Consider the following 17,135-nt stretch of genomic DNA (forward strand, 5'->3'; position numbering starts at 1 on the left):
TTCAAGGGTACCATTTGGGCTGGGTTTTATTTTAATCGCTGCTTCTTCTCTGTGCTGCACCATTTCATTTTCCCCTTTCAGCTTGACCTAGTTGACATCTGCAGCAGACACTTTATCAAAGACCAGATCACAAGAGACACACAAAATGGTGCCAGAATGTCTGAGCCAATATCACATCTTTCTCTGTGGCAACACAGATGGAAGGCCTGGCATAAGTTCATATGAAACAGAGGGTTTGAAACACTCTATGGGAAATTTGCCAGAGTCTCAATCTTGTGTTGGACAGTGCAGTAAATGTTCTCAGAGTTTAGTGTTTATGTGCTCTGACATATTGTTCATCTGACAAGCATCCCTGCTTTAGCCTACAGGTTTCAGAATATGTTAGTCTCTGGAACCTAAATATTGCATTCATTACCATAATCATGATGCAATTCATACATTTTGGAACCCAAATATCATTATCATTACCATAATCATTGGTAATTCCTACATAAACTTGCTTTAAAACTGCCATATGCTAACAGTTCCATATTCCAAAATTTCGGAGGCTAGTTATGGCCCTTTTGGGATTCAGGCAGAGGTGAGGCATACAGTAACAGATCTGCATTTTTTGCTGAAGGGGGCATAACTCAGCACTGCCACCCCACTCTCCCTGACTGTGAACTATGAAAGATGAATTCTTTAAAGTGCTGACTGGTGCATTTCAAAGTTCCTCCAAATACTAATTGCCACCCTACCCCTAAGCACTGGCAAAACATCTTCTGGAAGCACTTTGCCTCAAGGTAGATGGAAGGATGGTGGATTTTTCCCCTAAATGCAATGACATGGTTAAAATCACATCTAGCTTGGCCTTTCAATGAGGGCTGGACTCATCAATGATACAATTCAATAAAAGGCTTCATAAAGTAAGTTTATACTCTGGATATACTTTAAAATAGTCTTATTATACCACGTGATCCATGCTGATCCCTGGCATGGAAACCAGCCCTGGTAAGACTTAGCTCAAATTAAGTTCTGGTTTTTGTGTGTGTGATAGAGAAGCCTTCACCCACCTGGTGTCCTTGGAATCTTTTGGACCACAAATCCCATCAGCCTCATCCACCACAATGGAGCTTGAGTTGGATCTGTGGTCTGAAACATCCAGAGGGCACCAAGTTGATGAAAGCTGTGGTAGAGGGTAGTTTTCTCTTTCAATTAAAATTGGCAAAATTATATATAGGCCTAGTCTTGAGGGAACCGGGTGGGAGGGAGATGGGTTAAGTAGAAATGTGCAGTGTGGGTCTTATTTTCTCTGTGTGTAGCCCTCTCCAACATGCAAAGAGGCACACATGAAAAGGAGATCACATTTACTTTAAGAACCGCACAACTTTAAATATGGAACAAAAATGTCCAGTGGTCTTTAAGTGGAATTATGTTACCCAAGCCAGATGTGGTATACATCTTTCCCTAAAAGAGAGGGGGGAAATGGCCTAAAGGGTATGTGCAAGGAGTCAAGGTCATCCCACATTCCAGTAATGATACTTAATCGATAGAAACAGGGAGATTTTCTTAATGGTTAACAGCTTGATATATTTCTCCTTTTCCGGCAACCCAAAGTAACCCATACTCTTAATCATGTCCCAAAGATGCCTAAGGGGGGAGTTGGTCTTTTGTAGGGGGGAAAAAAGCACTTTTCAAAGTACCAAATGCTTGAGAATGGAAGAAATTGTTTCAGACTCATTATCAATAGCTCACTCTAAAAAGTTCATTCAGTGACCATTGCAGGGGTAGCTGGGTCCGGCATGACCTAATGCTTTCTGAGATAAGTACAGCTACTGGAAACCAATCAGAAACACATCAGAGGGCAATAATGGTACATTGCTGGCACCTGATATAATGTGTTTTCAAGGCAATAGAGCTTAACAAAAGGAACAACTATATTCTGCACTGATATGTTGATCAAGATTTTAAGGTAAAAAGTATGAAGGCGACTTAAGCCTGATCTTACTACATCTCGTGTGTGTGTGTGTGTGTGTGTGTGTGTGTAGGATAGGGTATGTGTGTACAGGATGGAGTGTGCATGCATTTCCTTTATTCTGTTAAATCATGCACCTTTATGTATCTCCCGAACACCTAGAAGCCAGTGCATCAGATTTGTTATGCTTCCAGTCGCCCCATTGCCAAATGTGATGCAGACCCAGTTGTGCAGCCTGATATTGAGGAAATATGGTGTGTGATAATGACAGAAGGGAAGATTCTCATATATTGGTCTGCTAAAGATTTCTCACCTACATTGGCTCAACCTGGGACTGGAGAAACATCAACGACAATAGCAGCTTGGACTTTCTGATTGGCTGTCATTATCATCTGGCACAGGAAGCCAGTATGCAGGTCATTGCAATCAGGATTGATGGGGACCAGAACCTTTGGCACAGTCACTTTGGAAATCCTAGTAGGAGAGTTCCTGGTGATTATGTACCAGGAATAGGAGTTCAAGCACAAGTGGTTGCCTAGCAACCACATCCACTATGCTTCTTATGCTTTTCACCCTCTGAAACTGGCGAAAGAGCTGGATCCCTCATATTCACTGATATAATTTGAGGACCACCTTTTAAAAGTGCACATTTTGGAGGTGAAAGTGAAAAGAGAGTGTGTGGGTGTTCTGGAGTAGCTGCGCACCAGCAATGATGACTTGAAGCTCGTGGCAGTATGCCAGCACCAAGTACCCAAATTGATGTCCAGGAATTAAGGGACTTGTTCCATTCCACTACTGAACTCCTGATATCCTGCTGTACATTTTGCAAAAAAATCTGTTAAACAGACTTTGATTTTAAAATCAATCTCCGAGGTCAAAATGCAGCATTATAGATTCTTTCTATACATTTGCCAAAGGTTGTGCATTTTTGTGTTTCCTTACATTTTGATGAATTATATTTCATTCCGTTTTAATTGGATTCCCACAAAAAAACCCATAAGGGTTGTTTTCGCATCAAGCTGTACACATGCTTGTTCAAGTGGTTGCACACATGGTCCATTGAAACATCACACATGGACTGAACTGCTCAAGAATATAGATCACAGTTTGGTTGTACAGATGCCCATGTGTCCCTGTGCATGGGTGTTGTGTTGTGTTCTACACCAATTGTCCTAGACTGCAATTCCAAATGAATTTACTAGAGTGCAACAAAATGGGACTTCAGAGTAAACCATGAGTTGTGCAGCTAGAGAAGGCTCTGTAAGGCTGTAACATCTGGACTGCAATCCTATATACACTCACATAGAAGTATGTATATAGGGATTATATACATACATGCAAACATTCTTTTCAATAGGAGTCACATTGTACCATGCTGGAAGCTGCTTTTGAGACTTGTAGAGGAGCAGCTTAGAATGTGGTGCAAAGAAATATTAGTCACAGCCCCAAAAATGAAAGTCATTGGGAAAGTATGCTCATTTCCAACTATTAAGGTTAGTGTTAGTTCAAGGTTCATTTCCAGATGATTTCCGTTGCTTCAAAGTTAAATGCAGAAAAGACCTTTTAAATCAACCAGGCCATCTGCCTCCCAAAGCAGATATTCCCTAATGTAAAATTACACTTTGTCCAGTGCATGTTTAATTGTCCTGAGTGATGACACTTTTACTTCTTCCTCTGGAAGATGCTCACACAAATGCTTAATAGAACACAAGGTCACTACATTTGGATATGCGGCCTTCATTTTCATTTTCTTAATATTATCAAATTACTCCAGTGATATACTGAGGACCAGAAGACTCATTCTAACACTCCCCCCCTAAAAAAACCCACAGTCCTTTGGCCGTTTTTGACTAGAATACTAGTGTTGTCATCTGTGTACTTCTGGTGAGCTACCATATTGACAACGCCAGAGCTCTTTAACAGCCCAAATTCTGTATCTGCATAGGCAGCACTATAACCCATTTCCTCCTGCAATCCAAGTATGGGGGACATGTCCTTAGTCCTATGATTGACTGGGACAGGTATATGAGCCAAAACAGGTGAGAAATCCACATGGCTTTCTTTCTGTGATTAGCACAGTAGTGTTTTAGGAGTAAAGGTGGTTCACTTTTCTCAAAGACATGTACAATACTCTAATTTGTAGTCAGCAGCCCACACTCAGCTTTGGGGGACCTGGATCAGCCTGCTAGAGATGGGGAAGAGATTTGAAGTCAAATCTATCAAATGCACACTTTCTGAAATAATGTGAGAACCAAAGTGCAGCCATTCTTCAAAATCCAGACTTATCCAAATTTTGCGATGCAGTTCTTCAACCAGACAATGTTTACAAAAATGGATTATATTAGAAAAAAATGGCTTGCAAAAATATATACATTAGTTGAAAATGTGTTTATTAGGAGAAAATGCTTCAGATTTTCATGAGGATTTTTTTTAAAAACCAATACTGGTGCTGATAATGCCAAAGTCACAGGTTCAATCACCATACGGGACAGCTGCATATTCCTGCAGGAGGTTGAACTAGATGATCCTAATAGATTCTATGATTCTATGAATCACAACTTGCTTCAGAAAGGTGCAGAACTGAATTTAAGATTCTTGGAGAAACTAGAAACTCAGAAAACTAGAACTGGCAGATCCATCCCTAAGTCTTCTCTTAAATCCTGTTCCTTCATGTCAGTTGAGTAACTGCATTGATCAATATGTCAAAGTTGACAACACTTACCATCTGTTTGGTGGGAGAATCCTGGCTCATCCTGCTATTATGCAAGGACATCTCAAGATCAGCATCTGAGTCCATCCACATTTTCTGGCTCTGTATTGTGTGATCCACAGGTCAGGAAACTCATTCATAGTAAAACACAGTTGTATTTTCCACTTTAGCATCAATGGCCAACTATGAATTCAAGGTCTTGCCAATATTTCCTCTTCTAGAGTTATTATTGCCTTAAATTACTTCAAGGTTCATCTTCAAAATGTGAAGTGTTGCTTTTCTTAATGCTTCATCTCTGTTCTAGAAATCTATAAGGATTAACATGAATATTTCCATTGTAGTGAAATAAGTTTATGACAAATAACAGAAGTGCCATCCTTATTCAAACAAGGTATGTTCTGAATTATTCTCATTATCTTAATTTTTACTTGATTATTCAGTAGGTAGTTGTACTTCTTCAAAAGACAAGAATGAACACAGAAATCCTCCTCCTTTCTAGTCATGCATACAATATATCACTTTTAAATGTCACCACATACTGTATATAAAACACATTCTCTTTGTGAGACTGTAAATGTATATGTGGTGGAACTGTAACATTTCAAAAATGTTTTGCAGCTGGGTTTTTGCTGAAGTCAGTAAAATCATATGGTTTTTAGCACTAAGTTTCCTTGCTTTGAAATTTTGATGGGGGATCTTAGTGACTTGGCCACAAATATTTAGTAGGGGTCGTAATGTTTTTTGCAATAATGGAACTTGCACTAGAGCTGAGCCCTGTTCACTTGCTTGTGGTCATTCACAACCTCTGCCATTTGATCAGGTTCATGCAAGTGTTGGTAATAGCTAATGGAACAAATTTCTTTGCTCTTGAAAAAAAATAAGGAACTGGCTAGCAACTATTCGAACCATACCATTATAATTGTGCCACCCATTTCTATGTCAAGTCCGTGGTGCTGCTAAAATGTGTATTCCATTGAACTCTGTTCAGATGAGGTGATGATAGTCACCACTAACACTCATTGTTATGTTTATGTTTCTGTTCCTGTCTCCTGATCTTATGTGTGGACGAGGGGGTGGGGGAGATGTATTGCTTAATCTGGGGTAGAGCGCTCTCTCTCTCTCTCTCTCTCTCTCTCTCTCTCTCTCTCTCTCTCTGCAAAGGTCTTACAGAGACACACACACTTTGCCAACAAAATGTTGTTGCTTTCACTAATGGCTGACATTAAAAAAAAAATACAATTTATGTATTTTACCAGGTTAGTCAGTTATCCATTCTATTCAGCAGTAAGTCCCATTTAAATTAGTTGTGCTTACTCTCAGGTAAGTCAGGTTAGGAATCCAGCCTTACTGCATTTTTTAAAAAAGCTACTGCTAAGTATTACAGAAAAAATCAACCGCCTCTCTTCTCTGCTCCTCTTTACTATTTTATAGCGTGCTTTGATACCAAATTAAGAAATAAAATTTACAATAATAATTTAAAAGATAGGGGACTGTGTCCTTGTTGGTGTTACGCAATGATGAAAACAAAGACTCCGCAAGACAAACAAATTACAACACCCCTAGATGGATACCTTGTAATTGTAGGAAACAATTCACAGTAAAACTGCAAATAGTGAAATCCATTGCATAAAGAGTTCTTGCAATGGAACCTGGAAAATCAAAATCAATTATGCATTTTTGAAAAATGTGAAGGACTGAGCTGACATGCATTTTATGAACTGTAGACTCATAAAGAAGAAATTAATGGGTACATGAATGTGAACCCCATCTCTAATACTTAGACATTTGTAGTTGTTTGCTTTACGTTTAGAAAAAGTTCATGAATTGGAAAGTAACGATCTGTTTACACTTGTTCAGTAATGCACAAGAGTATGGGATTTTGCCTTGATTGATAATTTGATCAGTCCATCTGACTGATGAACACAATCCATGATAGATGGTTTGCATTTATTTCTTATATATCAACTATAATTATTTGGTATAATGTTTCTCAAGTTGCGTGTTGAGGTTCCCATGCCACCCCCCAAAATAAATCACACATCACACATGAATTTTTGTTTAGGTTTTTTGGCATAATTTTGGCCACAACTTTATTCAAATACAAAAAATGTGAGTGGTTGCTTAGGCATTGGTTATGACTATCTGTCCTTGTCCAGGGACAGAACTGACTTCCGGATTCCAGCGGAAGCCAGTGTGGGAAATAAATATTGGGTGAGAAATGAAGCTGGGCACCAGTCCCTCACTTCTCACCCGCATGTTCCTGTGGGGCTTGCACAGCCCAAGTCCGATGCCATGGACAAGGACGAAAAGAATGGCAAGCCCCTGGATTCCTTTAATGGAATTCCCTTTTCACACCACCATTGGAGGGGTAGGCACTTACCCCTCCACACCAATTTTAACCAATGCCTAACGGCCAACATTACAAGTTGCGATGATTTGCTACGCAGTTGGCAAAAACCAAATGGCACCAGCCAATCAGCCAGATGGCAAAATTCCTACCAGGCCCCTGCACCAAGGCAGACGACTCCATGACAGGCATAGCAAGGTCAAGCAAACACACACATACACACCCCAATTACAGGGAGGGTGGGCAGATGATCCGGTTCAAACAGCCAAGAGGACGCCCAGAGTTGGGCGTCCAGCATTTAAAACCTCTGACCCCACCTCCAAATTTGGCAACATTCAATTCTCCCCAGTAACTCAATTTAACCATTTTGCTGACTGGGTCCTACTCCAAAATCTGCCCAGCAACAATAGGGTGGCCTGTATCCCCAACCACAACAGGTGCTATCTCCTAAGGAGAACACGCTTTAACAGAAAACATTTGGGAAGGACTTGAAAACACTTTGTGGGGTTTTTTTATTTGTGGGGTCCCCCCCAATGCACCGCTCCATTGAAAAGTTCTCATCTAACTTCTGGACACAAAGAACCAACTTAACAATATAAATATGCAACTCATACTGGAAAAATGAGTTTTTCTCTTCCATAGACAGCATTGAACCAACTACGTGTCCGGACAGCTTTTCTGCAATATTATTTGCTCTCTCTGGAAACAGCTGCTATTAATCACAGACTAACTTCTGGGTGGCTGTTCCGCAAGATAAAAACCAATGCAGCTTTCACGGAGTGGTCTGTAGCTATCAAAAAGCTAGAATCAGCTCCAAACAGCTTTATGTTTATCACATTAGTTAAATGTGTGCTGCATGTATTACCCACTGGAAAAAAAACCCAGACCTAATATTAGCAAGCATGAGACTGAATTACGTACAGTAACTTCTCGGAACATACGCTTAAACAGATGGGTTGAGCTCATTGAAATTCTGTGTTTTAGGAATACATGCTTGAGTGCCTCTTAACACCATCTAAAAATACATGTGATGCCTGTGTGTAAGCAAGTGCTTGACAGACCAAGCAGATGCTGTTCATTGGAGTCTGTTAACCTGTTTGCTTAACCTTTCTATTTAATTGGAAGAAATGTTTTGCTTAAAAAAAACACCCCACCACCGCCCCATCTTGGTTAGGTTATGTATTGTCAATGAACCTTTCATTCAAATCAAGGGCAACCAAACATGCTTTTGCCTCTACCTGCTTGCCTTAAACTTTGCCATAGCCCGTATTTCATTCATTTATGCTTTTGTTCTGTAATTGCTGGCTGACTGTTCTCATGGAGTTTAGTATTAATATTCCTGGCTGCCTGATCCATGAAATATTGCCAGAACCAAAGGCAGCAAGAATACGATTATCATGCACCATTGAAGAGGATCCACATGCAGAAATGGCCCAAGTTATTTGATGCCTGAGGTAGGAAACCCAAATGGTAACCCCAGGGTAATAATAATAATAATAATAATAAACAACTAAGTAACTTCAACAATTCACTTGACCTATTTTGCTGGTATTAGTATATTTTTAATTAAATACAACTTTTGTGCATATCTTTTTTCATTTATGACAATTCCACTTCAGTGAGGGAATCATTCAGCGCAACCCCACACATTCCTTGTGAACCTACTACCAAATCCGGTGATTGGTTGCTGCTGTAATAGTATAACATAGGATCAGGTTGTTGGATACTGCTTAGAAATCATGCAGACAGTCATGTAAAAACTGATGTAAGATCAAATCAATTCAGCATTTTGTAGCTAAAAAAACCCAAACACCACATCCTCCAGCTTAGGTCACAGGCTACATGCCAACTGATTATCTGCAGGCACAAAGTAATGTGAAAAGAACGGATCCAGTTCACATCCCGAGGTACCACTGAATATACTTTCAATTCAGGATAACACTTCATGCATTTGATGAAATGGACTGTACTCCATGAAACTTATGCCACAATAAACTTGTTACTCTTCAAAGTGTCACCAATACTCACTGTTATTATTTTTCATAGGCTTTTGAAATGCATCTAGAAGTTTGAAGCATAATAAGGAAGTCAAGTCAAAATAATGTCAATAGGTTTCATAAGGGGTTGGTGAGCAACATGATTTCTGAGGCCTGCTTGGCCATGCTTTCTTAATGGCCATAGTTGACACAGGCTTCTTCCAAGAGAAGAGGTGATAACTACATATGAGATGATAACTACATATGTACTTGGAGTTCTTGTTTCCTGGCTCAGATATTCTTCTTCTTTTTAAAACTTGTATTGATAAATGCAATACTTACAAATACAAACCAGAACACTAAACAAACTTATTATACATAGATACATACACCTCTCAATTTAGATTACAAAAAAAGGAAACAAACATACAAACTAACAGACATAAATCTTGACTTCCCTCCACCTCTGTGTGGCTTCCTTTCTTTCTTTTCTTCTTTTTGCTGTGTTATCAATATTATTTTTCACTATCTCATCTTATACCCATTTCTTCTTAATTTTTTACTCTATAAGTTTCATCCATTGCATATTGATATATTAATACCAGAACAATGTTTTTTGATGTATTCCTTCACACAAGTCCACTCCTCTATCAGTTTTTGGTCTGATTGGCCTCTTACCACTGCTGTAAGTCTTGCCGATTCTATATATTCACAAAATCTTATTTGCCATTCTCTTATTGAGGGAGTTTTTTCTCCAAATTTTTTTGCTATACCGTATTTTTCGCCCCATAGGACGCACTGGCCAATAGGATGCACCTAGTTTTTTTGGGGGGAAATAAAGGGTAAAAAATTATTTCCCCCACAGGTGCGCTGCGCTAAGCCCGAAGCTTGAGGCGTGCTGAGCTCAGCGCGCCCCACGCTTCTGGGTGCCAGCAAAGTCTCCGCTAGCCATGGGAGAGCTGCATGGCTCTCCCACGGCTAGCGGAGCGCTGCGCTAATATCGAAGCTTGGGGTGTGCGGAGTTCAGCGCGCCCCAAGCTTCTGGGTGCTGGCAAGGTCTCTGCTAGCCGTGGGAGAGCCACGCGTCTCTCCCACAGCTAGCGGAGTGCTGCGCTAATCCGGAAGCTTGGGGCGAGCGGAGCTCAGCACGCCCCAAGCTTCTGGGTGCCGGCAAGGTCTCCGCTAGCCGTGGGAGAGCTGGGTCTCCCATGGCTAGTGGATAGCTTCCTGAAGCCTGGAGAGCGAGAGCGGTCAATGCGCACCGACCCCCCTCGCTCTCCAGGCTTCAGCGAAAGGCTGCATTCGCCCCATAGGATGCACACACATTTCCCCTTCATTTTTTGAGGGGAAAAAGTGCGTCTTATAGGGCGAAAAGTACGGTAATCATTCTGGCCGCAGCGGTTGAATATAAGAAAACTTTTTTCCTAGCTGCAGGAATGTCAATCGATATAATTCACAAGAGCCTCTGGGGTTTTTTTACATGATATTTTAAGCATTTTTTAAAGCTACTCTTGAATGTCACTCCAAAATTGTTTAATATAAACACACTCCCACCACATATGATACATGGTTCCTATCTCTGTTTTGCATCTCCAGCACAAAGTAGATTTTGATTTATAAATTTTTGCCAATTTGACTGGGGTTAAATACCATTGATATATCATTTTCATTATATTTTTTCTGATTGCGATGCAGGCTGTGAATTTGATATCATATTTCCGTAATTTATCCCTTTGGTCTAATCGAATCGTGTGGCCTATATCTCTAGCCCACTTAATCATAATTTCCTTCACCTCTTCATCTTTTAATTCCCATTCTAATAATGGATTATACATTTTAGATAATATCTTTTTAGGATTTTTAAATAACTCTGTTTGTAGTTTTGATTCTTCTTTGCCAAATCCGGTAAGTTCCTTTGCCTTTCAATTCTCAGTATGCACTTTCTCACTCTTAAGTCCTTTTATAGAGCTTTCTGGTCACACCTTTATTCACCAAACACGGTGGACCTCCTTCAGCCTTATTTCGTCACTCCATCTTTGTTATTTTCCCGCAAGAATTCCACTCTCCCTTTCAATTAATTTTTGTTATTTCAACTTCAGAAATACGGGAGTGCGTTTGTACCCACCATCTGCCATATGGAGTAACCTGGTGCTTTTCTCCTTGGGGTCTCGGGGCGTTTCACAGTCAGGCTTGCGTCCTTCTTGCGCTGAGAGCCCTCTGACTTCCTCCACTTAAACTGTGCTGGAACGACAGAGGATCCCTTTCTTCACTGCTTGGTGTCTTTTTTGGTCTGAGACCTCCTCTCAGACGTTTCTAGGGGTTCACGTCGCCCTTACTCCTCCTTATTTCACCCGTTCACCGTGACTGGGAATGCTCCACCGAGGCAGAGCGAATTCCCCGACCCCCCACTTGAGAGCACCACGCCGGAAGCCACCTGGCTCAGATATTCAAAGCTTATAATATTCACCTCAAAATAAGCTAGGAAAAACAGTGTTGTTTTTGTTGTCATCCCCCGTTCAAATTTATACTAAATGGATTTCTCCTTGTTGCTGGTGGTAATGTAGCTATGATCACATTGGTTGTGCGCAAGTGATACGGATCATTGGCGTAATAGAATCCCTGCTTATGTAACATTTGGCCAACCTAGTTGCACACATATAAAATATTTCCATTGCATAGCGATGACCACTTACTGAAATACAAATATTTTTAGAAGAAGTGCTGAAATGGAGAGTAACACAAAAGGCACCAAGAGAGTCATAACAATCTCCACCAGCCTGCTATACTGTCAAGCAGACTCAAACTAAATTAAGCAACTGTTCAATTTATTTGTATTAAGACACAAGTTCTGTCTCTTTGAAACAACTACACAGGAATCCTGAAAAGCAATATGTGCTTCTTTTCACTTGCTTTACAGTGCTTCGGTCATATATCAGTTGAAAATTAGACACCAAGCAACACATTTCCTTTTTTCATTACAGTGCTGGATATAAAAATACTGAATAGGGCAAAGGACTGATGTTAAGAGGCATTGGCTGTGTGCATATTGTGGCATAAATACGATAATGCTAGCCATTCATTAACAATGTTAATTAAATGCCTTCAAATAACCTGATTTATAATGAACAAGAATATTGAAGTATTTCTGCCCTTGCTAATTTCAGCTTGTTGCATGCTATATTATTGTATATAATTAGGCAACAGCAAGAAATTATAACCTGAAATGCTTATTACTGGAAAAAGCACAACTGATGCTATTTATATCAACTGATGTCAGTTATATCAGGAAAGAACTTGTTGAAAAGATGGCGTTAATTAAATTTTTGCTTGATTGTGAGTGTGGTCATGATACCTATCATATATTTTGCAGGGTTTGCTTAACAAGTATCAACAACTGTATGCTATATTTGGATCAAGAATGATTGACAGTCAGTTTTACTCCAACAGTTTTACTCTGAACTTCTATAGCTGTTTCACAGTGTGCCCAAATCCACATCAAATCCCTCCACACTTCTGTAGGGTTAATCTCAGATCCTTTAAATAAACCAAGTTTTCACACTGCTGTGAATTCCCATTTCTAAGTTTAGGAACATTCTTATTCCTTTTATATTCCACCAACCCCAGAGACATCTCAAGAAAAGCTCATGGTTTTTTTTAAAAAAAATTTTGTTGTGCCTTGGGAACACCTGTTGGTAAGGCTTTGGGGAGCCAAATGAAGACCCAAGCAGTTCTCATTCCCCCCTATCACTGTTGTTGGATGGTAGATTTGCAGAAATGTGAAAGGGAAGGGAACAGCTTGGAAATTTTTGACATTCCTTACAAGGGTGGCGTGGTTGGCGCTATGGGTTAAACCACTGAGCCTAGAACTTGCCGATCCAAAGGTCGGCAGTTCGAATCCCTGCGATGGGGTGAGCTCCCGTTGCTCGGTCCCAGCTCCTGCCAACCTAGCAGTTCAAAAGCATGTCAAAGTGCAAGTAGATAAATAGGTACGGCTCCGGTGGGAAAGTAAACACCGTTTCCGTGCACTGCTCTGATTCGCCAGAAGCGGCTTAATCATGCTGGCCACATGACCTGGAAGCTGTACTCGGCCAATAAAGTGAGATGAGCGCTGCAACCCCAGAGTCAGCCACGACTGGACCTAATGGTCAGGGCCCCCTTTACCTTTACAAGCCTACCCAAACTTTGATTATTATTTTTTTACAAGTCCTCTCACCTTCTTACCCAAAAATGCATGCAGCAATGGGGAAATCAGTAAAGAAAAGTACTCTTGAGAAAGATGGAGAAAAGAAGCAGATAGGCTAGTTAGGCTGTTCACATAAACATTGCCACGAAAGAGGAAACCCACCAGCCAAAAATAGGACACAGATTTGCATAAAGCATGCATATGCAAATTTGTAAATATGGGTGCAAATTTAGAAATAATTATTATAATTCAAATATTATAAATACAATGCAGCTCTGCATAGTAGGGAAGACTGAGGCTAGGTGCTCCTTGTTGGTCCACTGTAAATACTGGAGAGGAACTTTCTGCCTTCTTACAGTCTTCTTCAGGGACCAAACAGATTGTCAAATAAATTACAGCCCTCTGTAAAACAGGACACTTGGCCACTCCAGTGCCAGACCAGCTAATTCTCTTCTCTCTTTCTGCCGAAATAACTCAATAGTTTGCTCTTTCTGTGGGTATGGGCAATACCCAGTTTTCTCTCACCTAAGCTGCATCCATAATAGCAGCAGCTTTGTTGAACACTGTGGGATTTGCATGAACAGTATTGTGCTGTTAATCTGAATGTTTAAATAATCTGTGACTAACTGAGACACAGTCTTATTATTGAAATGTTTTTATTACACCAACATTTGATTCCCCGCCCAGAGTAATTGTACAGCACCATCCTACTTTAAGGCACACACCTTGTTGGTTTGAGTTTCCACCATTTTCTCTTTCTTCCAACATGGCAGCTAGTGTATATGGAATTGCTTGTCATCTGTGTGACCCAGCTGCTAAGCATTGGCGTAAACTTTTTTTTGGTTGGGCGGGGGAGAATGCACCATCTGGATAATCATAATTCTTGCTCATTTCCTGGCAAGCTAGTTAATTGTTGGGTGTTATTCATGATGGACCTATTTATAAGGATAATTGAGGGTCAAGCTATTGATTTCTTCTCCTGTGTACCTTGGATGCCACATTTGTTGATGAATTTTTGTTTATGACTGGTTGGCCTTAGAAAGATTTAAAAGACAGAAGATATACAGCATTTCCCCCCTTCTTATTGAAATAAAATGTTAGCTTTTTATTTTCCTTAAGGCAACAAATATTGATGCTAAAATAACTTTTGCCTGAATAATAGCCTTATTTATAAATCAATTTTATTGGAATATTTAAATTTAAGTAAGTTTAGTTCCATCCTTGACAATTTGACCTCACTGAATTAAGAAGAGTAAACTGGCTAAGGTCTGAGTGCTGTGGCTTAATTATTTTGTCAGTCCACCATTACTATGGTAATGAATTATTTTCATACCTAATGGGCCAATCCAAAACTTTGCTGCATCAGCAAAAAAAACGTGCTTAGAATGGGATGCACTGATTGCTGTGCCAGCTAATTTCATACTGCACGACTTATTGCAGTATTGCAACTGTATTGTTCTGGATTTGTAAACAGAGACATTGCAGCACCTGTTTAAAACTCAGGTGAAACATATTTATATTCAGTGAGTTCAGCTAGTTTAAAAAGGTGTGAACTCCAAATACCGAACTAGACTATTGTAACAATTCACTGCAGATCCATGCAGCAGTGGTGTAGCATGGGTTGCCAGTGGCTGGGGCCATGCCGAGGGGAGTGGGTGGGAGGAAGGGAAATGGATGGAGTATGTATGTGCATTCAGTTGCCTAATGGCATCCACGTCACCCAGGAGACCACAGCTGCTGAGATAAGAAAGAAGAGTTGTTCCATTGTCTGGAAAGGTCACTTACTGGTTCATATGGGGAAGCCATTTTCAATGGAGTCCAGCAACAGAAGCACACAGCTGTAGTGAGGCAGCACAGGGGGTTGACATTTTGTGCCCCCTAACAATTTTGTGCTCAGGGCAACCACCCGGGGGGCATGCTATGCTACTGCCCTGCAAGGGGGTGGGATTAGAGACTCTGGGGCCATTTGCTTAAGATTTTTATTTTTTTTTAAGAGTCTAGTAGTGCAATCTCATAGATATAGTTTCAGAACCAACTCCCATTAAGTTCAATGCTGCAATCCTATGCTCATTTACTGATTTATGCATATGATTGCTCTATAAGAAAATGCTTGATAAAGGTTATAAAGTTATGAATAACATTTGACTGAGGAGATGGGCTAATTTATTCTCTCTGTTTAAGATTCATTCATTTTTAAGGATGATGATGATTTAATGAAATAGAAAGGTAAAATTAGAACTAAGAAACAGTTTTGGAAAATTGTTATGACATGTGGAATAAAGCTATCAGGAATGAAAACACTGAAGTCCCCTGATGCTTTTCTGGCTGGTGGATGGAGACAGGTTGGCCTTCCTTTTGCAATGATGTGTTGGATGCTTGGTCTTCTGGTGGCAGAAGCTAGAATGCCCTTCTCTCAATCTCTGCATTTCCAGAGTTTAAGATGCTGGCCTGGACTCTGTGTCCCTTACATACTGACAGTTCTGAAGAAGTGACACACAGAGGGGGTTTTATGTGCCAGACTTTTGGATGCCTTGAAATGATTTTCTCACCCCCCTGAAGCTACCAAATTACTCATTCTCACCTGCTGAATCTTAGCCATGTGAATTATAAAGCACAGTGACTTACACTCAGCTTCTCTGTGGGATAGATCCTCTCCAGTCACAAAAGAAGTTTGACAGCAGCAGGAGAGATATATTAAAGTTACTTCTTTTGCATTTCCAGCCAGTAAATACAGTGATGCATGGAGGAAAATGAAGTGTAATTGGTGTTAGAAAACTAGTTGCCATCATAACATGCAAGGCTACCTGGATTGCTAATTTTATGTCTTTCAGTATTTTATGTCTATAGTGATGAGTAATTATCCATTTAACAACAATTCATCTTCAAAGCTGTTACAGCACATAATTAAAATCAACTTTTTTTTTTAACAGTCCCATCACATATAAAAGGAATGAAATTGGAATTTTCTCCTCCTGGGAAATTTATACTGGACACCCAGCACTTTAATATAATGCCTATTCCCTGGTGGGGATGGTATTCAATAAATTTGTTCCATTAGCACAATAATTTTTGGCTGTGAAATGGAGCTTCTCCTCCCTGCATGAGACCTGTACACACACACAAACCCTAAATCTAGTCTGATACCAGCCCTCTAGAAAGGTTTATGAGGGTTCAGGACACAGGTGGAGAGAGGAGAGTGGTGGAGTTCTGTTGTGTGAAATCCTTGCATTAAGGGAAGGAGGGCATTGAGTATAACCCCACTGCATTATGGGATGCAAGTCAAATGAAATAGTGGGCACAGAATAGGTTGTAGAAAAAGAAGGTTGGTAATAGCTAGGGATGTGGGAGAAATTTGATTTTCTTTATATTTTAATGCAAAATGACAAAATTTGCACTTCTTCAACCAACATGCAAACCAAACTGATGCTATCATTTGAAATTCGCTCGTCTCTAACCTATGCATATTTTGGGGGAAAGGGCACAAGAATAAAAATGCATATATTAATAAAAAATAGCCTACATAATGCATTATTTTAGGGAAAATGGCTTGAAGAATGTGTATATTAAAACATTATACAAAAATGTGTTTATTTTATTTAATAAAAATTTTATACAGCTTGACTGTAAAAATCTCCAGAATGCTTTACAAAAGGAAGAAAGTACATAATAAATTTGCACTGAAGTGCTGCTGATTTCTTTTTTTAAAAAATCCTAAATTGCTCTGGAAGTGTGGGATTTAAAATGTGATTTTAAAGTTGAGCAGACACAGAGGCCCTGCCTTGCTTCCCCTATATCCCTTCCAATCTTGATTGACACACCTGGGTTTGCTCCAGCTGAACAGCTGTGTCTCTCCACTTGACTAGGCACATCATCCTCACCTGCCCTGAACTTAATCCAGCTGAGTGACAACAAAGCTCCTCCCAGACTTAACAAGCCCTATGGTCTCCACCTGGTCAACTAGTAAG

The 17,135-nt window shown here is 40.0% G+C and overlaps 1 long non-coding RNA gene across 3 annotated transcripts in view; it reads left to right on the forward strand.

Moving 5' to 3' along the window:
* LOC309374334 overlaps window positions 1-16,236 on the forward strand; it is a 29,785-nt gene extending 13,549 nt beyond the window's left edge. For all 3 annotated transcript variants that reach the window (XR_014170530.1, XR_014170531.1, XR_014170532.1), the window contains one exon: window positions 16,101-16,236. This is a non-coding gene — a long non-coding RNA (uncharacterized lncRNA). The remainder of the gene's footprint in view (window positions 1-16,100) is intronic.
* Window positions 16,237-17,135: the final 899 nt, after the last annotated feature.

Source organism: Podarcis melisellensis, assembly GCF_964234715.1.
Source record: "Podarcis melisellensis genome assembly, chromosome: 7".
Classification (NCBI taxonomy): Eukaryota; Metazoa; Chordata; class Lepidosauria; order Squamata; family Lacertidae; genus Podarcis; species Podarcis melisellensis.